The following is a 10232-nucleotide window of genomic DNA, read 5'->3' as shown; positions in this document are numbered from 1 at the left end:
GAGGGCAAGGTCTTTGCCTTTCATAAACAGAAAGGAGACTGTTGATGTATCCAGGGGCTACAGTGAGAAACAGAGATGTGAGTTTCAGAGTGAGTGTGTGGATGAAATTCTCTGTGGGAGACGCAGCTCAGCTTGAGATGAGCCGAGAGCACGTATGGGGTCTTGGAAACACCGCCACTTGAGGGATGGGCAAAGAAAGAGGAAATGACAACAGAGAGTGCCAAAGATCCAATAGAATGAGCTTGTCCAACCCTCGGCCTGCGGGCCACCTGCAGCACAGGATGGCTTTAAATGCAGCCCAACACGAATTCATAAAAACATTATGAGATTTTTTTTGCGATTTTTTTTACTTCATTGGCTATCGTTAGTGTATTTTATGTGTGGCCCAAGACAATTCTTCTTTTCCCAATGTGGCCCAGGGAAGCCAAAAGATTGGACACCCCTGCACTAGAGAAAGGGAAGAAAACAAGCAAGTGTGGTGTCCTGGAGGCCAAGGCACAAACAGGTGTCCAGAAGTAAAGGCTCCACAATGCCAAATTCTGCTGCAACAGAATAGGAGGTAGTTCTAGAACTGGGCAAAAGGAAAGTCCCTGTGGACAAAGCAGCGTTTGTGGAGCAGGTTTCACTGGGTTGGGGAATAAGTGAGAGGAAAGAAATGCTGACAGTGAGTGCAGATGGGCCCTTTAGGAATGCTGAGTACACCCTCTGCCTGAGCAGGTGTACCCTGACCATCCCAGTTAATGCTGGAATCTACCCTCCCATCACCCATCTAGTCCCCTAATGGCTCCACTTCTTTGTTCCATTGCACTGACACTCACCTTCCAAAGTGCCATTTGCCTTGTATTCTTTACTAATGTAGTATGTTCATTGTGGATTGTGTATCTCTCCAGCAAGACTATATAACAATCTCAAAGGCCTTCATTTCTTTTGGTCACCAATATGTCCTAAGTGCCCAGAGCAAGGGCTTGCCTCCCAGTATGTGTTAGAAGGGTTGGTAGAATGAACTGAATGACTGAATGGGGAGAAGGACAGGGTTTGGGAAGAAGCCTGGGGCAAAAAAAAAAAAAAAAAAGGTTTCTGCTTTTAGAGCTGGGTACAGCTTGATTATTTATGGCTGAGGGAAAAACAACTTGGTTTGAAAACATGGAAGAGAGAAACGGGAATTCGTGATGCAAGGTCTTAGGAGAGATGAGTTTCAGAGCAGGCTTGGGGAAAACGACCTGGTTCAAGGAAGCTGGGAGGGGTGAAGGTACATATGGCTGGCTGGAAGGTAGGTTTCTGGAGTGTCTTAAATAACTCTAAGGGCTTAGGGTCAAGGCCCTGGATATTGGGAATTCCCTGGGTGATGGGTTTGTTTGTTTGTTTTTTGAGACAGAGTCTCACTCTGTTGCCCAGGTTGGAGTGCAGTGGTGCGATCTCAGTTCACTGCCACCTCCACCTCCTGGGTTCAAACGATTCTCCTGCCTCAGCCTCTGGAATAGCTGGGATTACAGGTGCGCACCACCAAGCCCAGCTAATTTTGTATTTTTAGTAGAGAGGGGGTTTCCCCATGATGGCCAGGCTGGTCTCGACCTCCTGGCCTCAAGTGGGGTTTTTTGAGCAAGAGAGCAACACATCACTCTGGTGACTACTCAGGGTCATTGTGCTGTACAACTCAGGAGACACCATTTACAATCCCATAGAACACAACGGGAATGGCGCCCCCCGGAGTTGTGCAACATGGCAGCCCTGTGAGGAAGGGCAGGAGCTAAGAGGGGTGTGAGGCAGGACCTTCTGGTAGGAAGCTCTTGGAGACTTAATTAAGGTCTGACTAGGGGGTTGCAGGAGGGACAGCAGAATGATCACAAATGCAGTCTGACAGCAGGTGGGAAGGTAAGAGGGCATGAGGGCCTGAGTGTAACTTGTTTATGGAAGGACCTTCAGGACCCGGGCTGGCTGCACTAGGGAGATAATAAATTGAGGTTTTGATAGTTGCCGTTACTCAAGAACAAAGAAGGAAGCCCACTTAGATATGGTAACATTGAAAAAAATATGTGATGGTAGATAAATTCCCAGGTAAGACCCATAGAGGGAATTTAGAACTTACCCCAAAAAGCACTATTGGAAGAATCTGGAACTTTTGAGATTGATGTAGGGAGGCCACACATGTCCTACTGAAATCATCTTTTAGTGTCTTTCCTACTTGATCTAATCGCATCCTGTCTGCTGCATTCAATTCAACTATATCCCAGTCCATTCAATAAACATTAATTGAGCATCTACAATTCCTCAACATTAGAGATCAAAAATAAATGATATAATCCCTGCTCCTGATTGGCTGTCAGGCTAGTGAGAGAGACAGAAGCATAAGCAGCTACAACAGAACACGGAAGATGCTCAACTAGGGTTTCTGCAGAGGAACAGGGGAGGGCAGAGGCAGGATCTCGGCAAGTTTCTTGTGCATGTGGGGCAATGTTGAGCCTCCCTTGGTCATCTTTCTTTCCAAAGTCCCAGGAGCTGGAGCATATGGGTGAAGAAAGAGTAGAAAGCTGGGACCCCACATTTGCTCCTGGATTCCTCACTGAGGCCATAAGAGGTAGCGCTGACCTCAACTCAGCCCCTGAGTGGCTGTGACCTTGGGATGCCACTTGCTACCTGTGAGCCTGGAAGTGGGTCTTGGGCCAGTCCTATTGGAGGTTCCCTTGACTGCATGGTGTTCTCACAGTTACACAGTTAGCCAGGTCAGACAGTAGATCCCAAGGAGGGCAAAAGCCACCACCTCCAAGAAGGCTGCCAGATACATCTTTTGCTCTGCCTGACAAGAACCTCCACAGATTCCAAGGTCTATCTCTGGGGGTGCCTCCTCTGTGGATCCTCCTCTGACCCCCTCAGAGATGAGTCTCTGGCTTCCACGTGCTTCTACTCTGAGTGGGGGGTTCTCCTCCTTCTGCTGCATAGGACAGAGAGGACATCCAACTCACAGGAGAAGCATGCCCTCTCTAAGTTGTAAATTTGATGATGTCATCTCCATATTTCATTGCCTGGCATATAGTAGGTGTTCAGTGCTCTTTGAAAGGATGAATACATTAACAAATGTCAAAATCTTTTTTTTTTTTTTTTTTGAGACAGAGTCTTGCTGTGTTGCCCAGGCTGGAGTGCAGTGGCGCAACCTCGGCTCACTACAAGCTCTGACTCCCAGGTTCACACCATTCTCCTGCCTCGGCCTCCCGAGTAGCTGGGACTACAGGCGCCTGCCGCCATTCCCGGCTAATTTTTTTTTGTATTTTTTTTAGTAGAGACAGGGTTTCACCATGTTAGCCAGGATGGTCTCGATCTCCTGACCTCGTGATGCACCCACCTTGGCCTCCCAAAGTGTTGGGATCACAAGCGTGAGCCACCTCACCCGGCCACAAATGTCAAAATCTTATATCCTCCACAGTGCCCATGTCACTGCCCCTAGAAGTCTTCCCATGCCTCCCTTACTGAGTCATCTCTCTTTTCCCCATACTCCAATAGGATGCTGTTTGAATGCCTACGCTAGAACAGGGCTGGCAAACTTTTTCTGTAAGGGACCAGATAGTAAATATGGCTTTGCCAGCCATAAAGTGTCTGCTTTAATGACTTCACTCTGTCATTGCAGCACAAAAACATCATGCAGCCACAGAGAACAAAAATGAATGAGTGTAGCTGTGTTCCAATAAAACTTTATGGGCCGGGTGCAGCAGCTCATGCCTGTAACCCAAGCACTTTGGGAGGCCAAGGCGGGCAAATCACTTGCAGTCAGGAGTTCAAGACCAGCCTGGTCAACATGGTGAAACCCCATCTCTACTAAAAATACAAAAATTAGCTGGGCATGGTGGCGGGCGCCTGCAATCCCAGCTACTCGGTAGGCTGAGGCACAAGAATCGCTTGAACCCAAAAGGCAGAGGTTGCAGTGAGCCGAGATCGCACCATTGCAATCCAGCCTGGGGGACAAGAGCGAAACTCTGTCTCAAAAACAAAAAACAAACAAAAAAAAGTGCACTGACCTGACCCGGTGGTGCCAGGCTTCTCACTAGGCAGTCGGTCTGGCACCAGAATCCGGACTTCTCAGCTACACACTCTGTGCAGGCTCTGGAAGTCTGGCGAGGCCAGGTTTTGCCTGTCCAGCCTGGGCTTTCTCTGGCCCTTCTAACAGCATCAACAGTGACTTCGGGAGGCTGAGGCATGAGAATCGCTTGAACCCGGGAGGCAGAGGTTGCGGTGAGCTGAGATCGGAGCGAGACTGTCTCAAAAAAAAAAAAAAAAAAAAAAAAAACTATTTATGGACACTGAAATTTGAATTTCATGTAATTTCCAAGTCACAAAATATTATTCTTATTTTGTTATTTTTAAAAACATTAAAAATGAAAAAAAGAAAACATTTTTAGCTCATGGGCTGAGCTAAAAGAGGTTGCAGTCTATGTTTGGTGTGTAGACCAGAGTGCACCAACACCTGCTTGAGAGCTTACTAAGATCGGCTTGCTAACAGGCTTATTTTGGTCTCGCCTATTAGCCTATAAAAAGAAGAGTTAGGAACACAGCCTTTGGATGCAGATGATCTGTATTAATATTCTGATTCCAGACTCCCTCTCTCTTTTTCTTCCTTTTCGGTCAAAGTCACTGGGCAGGTCTGCTAAGGGCCAAAAGGCAGTCCAAGGGTAGCCAGGACTCAAACAAGGAGGGTGTGTCAATTTCCTAGGGCTGTCATAACAGAAACTGGGTGGCTTAGAACAACAATAACGTCTTGTCTCACTGTTTTGGAGGCTAGAAGTCCGAAGTCAAGGTGTCGGCACGGCCATACTCTCTGATGTCTCTAGGGAGAATGCTTCCTGCCTTATTCCAGCTTCTGGTGGCTGCTGGCAATCCCTGGTGATCCTTAACTTGTGGGATCCCTCCAGTCACATGACTTTCTTCTTCCTGTGTGTCTTCAGTTGTTTTATCTCTAGGGCTGTCTGTCTCCGTGTCCACACTTTCCCCATTTTATAAGGACATCGGTCATATTGGATTACGGCCCACCCCTAAGACCTCATTTTAGCTTGATTACCTCTGTAAAGACGCTATTTCCAAATAAGGTCATATTCTGATGTACTGGGGATTAGAACTTCTGCATATCTTTTTGGGAGACACAAGCCAACCTCATAACAGAGGGTGTCAGTACAGGGCAGGACCCAGCCCAGCATGGAAGTGGGCTATAGTCAGTGGGGCAGGAGGAGGGGAGAAACTATGTAAATACACTGACAACAATAGTGTAGTTTCACACAGCCAAGGAGGGAGGTACAGATATAGACAGAGAGAAAGCTAGAAAGAACCCTGTGGTATTGGATTGGAATTGGCAGTATAAGTCTAAACTCATGGTTTTCAAAATGATAGATATAGAAATAAATATAGCTGGTTGGATGTGGTGGCTCATGCCTGTAATCCCAGCACTTTGGAAGGCCGAGGCAGGTGGATCACTTGAAGTCAGGAGTTCAAGACCAGCCTGACCAACATGATGAAACCCCATCTCTACTAAAAAAAAAAAAAATACAAAATTAGCCAGGCATAGTGGTGCATGCCTGTAGTCCCAGCTACTTGGGAGGCTGAGGCAGGAGAATCACTTGAACCTGGGAGGCAGATGTTGCAATGATCCGAGATCGTGCCATTGAACTCCAGCCTGGGCAACAAGAGGAACACTCTGTCTCAAAAAAAGAAAAAGAAAATATAGCTGTAAATACAATACATGCATTTGTTCATTCATTCTCTGGCTCTGTCCAGTGAGAGACCTGAGGGCAGTGACACTTGAGCAGCAGGGAGCAAGATCAACTTGTGTGTGTATCTTGGCTCTAAATACCATTCTCTACTACGAGGAACCCCAGACCCTTGGAGAAAATTCCCAAGTCCGAGCCCAGGGCACAGTAAATAGGAGAGGAGATGAGCATTTCATGCTGTCTGAAAGTCAGGGAGGGCTTAAAGAACGATGGAGATGATTGAAAAGGACACAGGAGCCCATTTGAAGGAGCTGTCACTGGCCAAAGTTGGCATGATTTGAGCATTAAAATAAATCATGGTAGGAACAGACTGTAAGCCATTTAATAAAATAGAAATCCGTGAGTCCACACTGATTAAGTAAGTGAACAAAGAACACAAGAAGGAAAGCAAACTCTTCCTTCGATAGAATGCCAACTATTAAATACAAAAAGAATGGTGACATTTTATTTATTTATTTAACAATAGCAACTTTTATTTTAGACTCAGGGGGTATACGTGCCCCATTGTTATCTCATGATACTTTAGAATTTTAGAATAGTTTTTTCTAATTCTGTGAAAATTGATAATTCATATCCCAAACCACATGGTAAGTGTAATACCCGAGTGGTTAGTTCTTCAATCCTTGCCTCTCTCCCTCACCCCTCTAAGTAGTTCCCTGTGTCTGTTGTTGCCATCTTTATGTCCGTTAGCACCCAATGTTTAGCTCCCACTTATAAGTGAAAATATACAGTATTTGGTTTTCTGTTCCTGCATTAATTTGCTTAGGATAATGGCTTCCAGCTGCATCTATGCTGCTGCAAAGGACATATTTCATTCTTTTTATGGCTGTGTAGTATTTCGTGGGTGTATATGTACCACATTTCCTTTATCCAGTCCACTGTTAATGGGCAACCAGGTTGATTCCATGTCTTTGCTACTGTGAATAGTGCTGCAATGAACATATGAGCACAGCTGTCTTTTTGGATATATACTCAGTAATGGGATTGCTGGGTCAAATGGTTGTTCTGTTTTAAGTTTTTTGAGAAATCTCCAAACTGCTTTCCACAATGGCTGAACTAATTTACATTCCTATCAACAGCATATAGGCATTTTCTTTTCTCTGCAGCCTCACCAGCATCTATTGTTTTTTGACTTTTTAATAATAGTCATTCTGACTGGTGTGAGATAACATCTCATTGTGGTTTTGATTTGCATCTCTCTGATGATTAGTGATATTGAGCATTTTTCATATCTGTTGGCTGCTTGTATGTCTTCTTTGGAGAAGTGTCTGTTCATTTCTTTTGCCCACTTTTTATTAGGGTTTTTTTTTTTGGCTTGCTGAGTTGCTTAAGTTCTGTACAGATTCTGAATATTAGACTTTTGTTGCATGCATAGTTTGTGAATATTTTCTCCCATTCTGTAGGTTGTCTGTTTACTCTGTTGATAGTTTCCTTTGCTGTGCAGAAGCTTTTTAGTTTAATTAGGACCTGCTTGTCAATTTTTGTTCTTATTGCAATTGCTTTTAAGAACTTAGTCATAAATGTTTCCCCAACAATGATGTCTAGAATGGTGTTTCCTAGGTTTTCTTCTAGAATTCTTATAATTTGAGGTCTTACATTTAAACTTTTAATCCATCTTGAGTTAATTTTTGTATATGGTGAAAGGTAAGGGTCCGGTTTCATTGTTTTGTGTATGGCTGGCCAGCTATTATAGCACCATTTATTGAATAGGAAGTGCTTCCCCCATAGCTTATGTCTGTCAACTTTGTTGAAGATCAGATGGCTGCGGGTACTCAGCTTTATTTCTGTGTTCTGTTGGTCTATGTGTCTGTTTTTGTACCAGTGCCATGCTGCTTTGATTATTGTAGCCTAGGTATAGTTTTAATTTGTGTAATGTGATGCCTCAGGCTTTGTTCTTTTGGCTCAGGATGGGTTTGGCTATTTGAGCTCTTTTTTGGTTCCATATGAATTTTAGAATAGTTTTTTCTAATTCTGTGAAAAATGGCAGTGGTAGTTTGACAGGAATAGCGTTGAGTCTGTGGATTGCTTTGGGTGTATGGCCATTGTAATGATACTGATTCTTCCAACCCATGAGCATGGAATGTTTTTCCAATTGTTTGTGTCATCTATGATGTCTTTCACCAGTGCTTTGTGGTTCTCCTTGTAGAGATCTTTTATGACCTTGCTTAGCTGCATTCCTAAGTATTTTATTTGTGTGTGTGTGACTATTGCAAATGGGATTGCATTCTTGATTTGGCTCTCAGCTTGAACTTTATTGGTGTATAGAAATACTACTGATTTGTGCACATTGATTTTGTTTCCAACTTTATAGAAGTTGTTAATCAGTTCCAGGGGACTTCTGGTGGAGTCTTTAGGGTTTTCGAGGTATAAAATCGTATCATCAAGGAGGAGAGAAAGTTTGACTTCTTCTTTTCCTATTTGGATGTCTTTTATTTCTTTCTCTTGTTAGATTGCTCTGGCTATGACTTCTGAATGACAGAATTTTTAAAAGTCACCATTTGGCAATGATCTTCATGATAATGTTTAATTAAATTAAGGAACATCATTGCATACTGAAATTATACAAGTGTGGGAGTGGGATGAGAAAGCTTAAAAGTATCTCCCTACCAAATGCTTATAAATTACGATGTGGAAGGGGAAGTAACTTTACAATAGAGAAACTCGATTGATGTCAAGTTAATCAAATGATCAGAGCGAACGACATTAGTGATGGGACAGATTGACAATGAAAGCTAATAGGACTCACCAAGAATAATCCAGCATCACTTCCATGTTATTTTGGCCAAAAAAGCACAACCCAGTTCTAATCATCAGACAGAGCCAAATCGAGGGACATTATTCAAAACAACCAGCCTGCAGTCTTTGAGATGTCAAGGAAAAAACAAGGCATGTGTTTCAAACTGGAGACCCGAAAGACATGGCAACAAAGAGCCATGCACGGTCCCGGATGGATTCTTTGTTACAAAACACATTATTGAGAGGCTTAGCGAAACTCAAAGGGGGTTTCCACATGAAGGGTATGTGAGAGTTCTTTGTATCGTTCCTTTAACGCTGTCTGTATTTTGAAATAGTTTCAGAATAAAAATGGAAATGGAAAAAAACGCAATGTTAACATATACTACTTTCAACAAGTTATCTTCCTTTTCATGCCTCAGTTTCTTCATCTGTAAGGTGAAGACAGTAACAGCTACATAAAAGTTATTGGGAAGAGATGGAGAAGCACCAAGCCCAAGGTCTGCTCACAGCATAAATGCTCAAGCCCTGGTCATGAGTACTACCTTCTTGCCAATATTTTCTTGGGTTTCTTAGTCTCTAAAAGATCGATGATTGCAAGACACAGTATTTTACATACCACTGAGGGAAAAAACAAACAAACAAACAAAAACATTCAATGAATTCCTGACAATGTGATTCTTCTCACTTAGAACCTTTAATACTTATTGAGAGAACTCTGATAGACTTATTCAAATGTAAATTTTTATCCTCTGCTGTTGCATGATGACTTTTTAAAGGAAAGGATCAGTCAAGTGAATTGGCTGAGGTGTTCCTAAAGCTCCTTCACATTTTGGGTGTGGTGTCCAGCGTCATTTTGACTCAGAGTCTCGGGGTCTTCGTTTCTCCACCAGACAGCATCCTCTGTGCTCCTGAGGGCACCCAGGCCCGCAGCCTCCCAGTCCCACAGAGGACCTCAGGAAAGACAGGCAGAGTGGGGACATCTGGGAGAAAAGAGAGGCTGGGACGTTGCTTTAATTCCATCCTCTCCAGCCCTGGAGAAACCCCCACAGGGTTTTTCCATGCCAGGCAGGGACATCACACTGGCCGGAGTGCCCGAGAGAACCACCCATGCCTTCCTCTACCCTGGGCTTTCTCTGCTAGAGTGAGCCCTTGCCAGCTCTTCCTGGCCAACCCTGCCCTTCCTGGTAGGAGGAAAGCAAAGAACAATCAAGCCAGAATTCCAGTGGCTTTGAGGCAGGTTCCTGCCCCTCCATTTCCTCCATTCCCCTCATTCTTGCCCTCCATTCCCCTCATTCTTGCCCTCCATTCCCCTCATTCCTGCCTGCTGCCCTTTCCCTTGGGAGGCAGCCCCACGTAGGAGAAATATGACTGCATTTTATTGTGTCTTGGCACTGTGACTCATCTTGTCTTTATTCAAACTTTTCATATTTAGTTCACCATGAATAGTTTCTGCATTAATTGGGATTTTTTAAACCATATTGCATTAAAATGTTACTTATATCAGTTACTGAATTTTGAAATGCCTGTTTAAATTTGGAGCACAAGAGAGTGCCTCACTCACCTGACCTTAATTCTGCTGGCCCTGCTGTGCTCAGGGAGCCACTCATTCATTCATTCGTTCATTCATTCATTCATGTATTCATTTGCACACAGTCAAAGGTGCAATGTCTCCTTTGTACATGTGCTAGGTATTTGGGAGGGAAGTGCAAGCTGGACACAAGCCAGCACTGAAGATAGTGTCAGAGGAAA

Source organism: Nomascus leucogenys, chromosome 7b, assembly GCF_006542625.1.
Source record: "Nomascus leucogenys isolate Asia chromosome 7b, Asia_NLE_v1, whole genome shotgun sequence".
Classification (NCBI taxonomy): Eukaryota; Metazoa; Chordata; class Mammalia; order Primates; family Hylobatidae; genus Nomascus; species Nomascus leucogenys.
The sequence above is the reverse complement of the archived record's forward strand: the minus strand, read 5'-3'. Positions refer to the sequence as shown.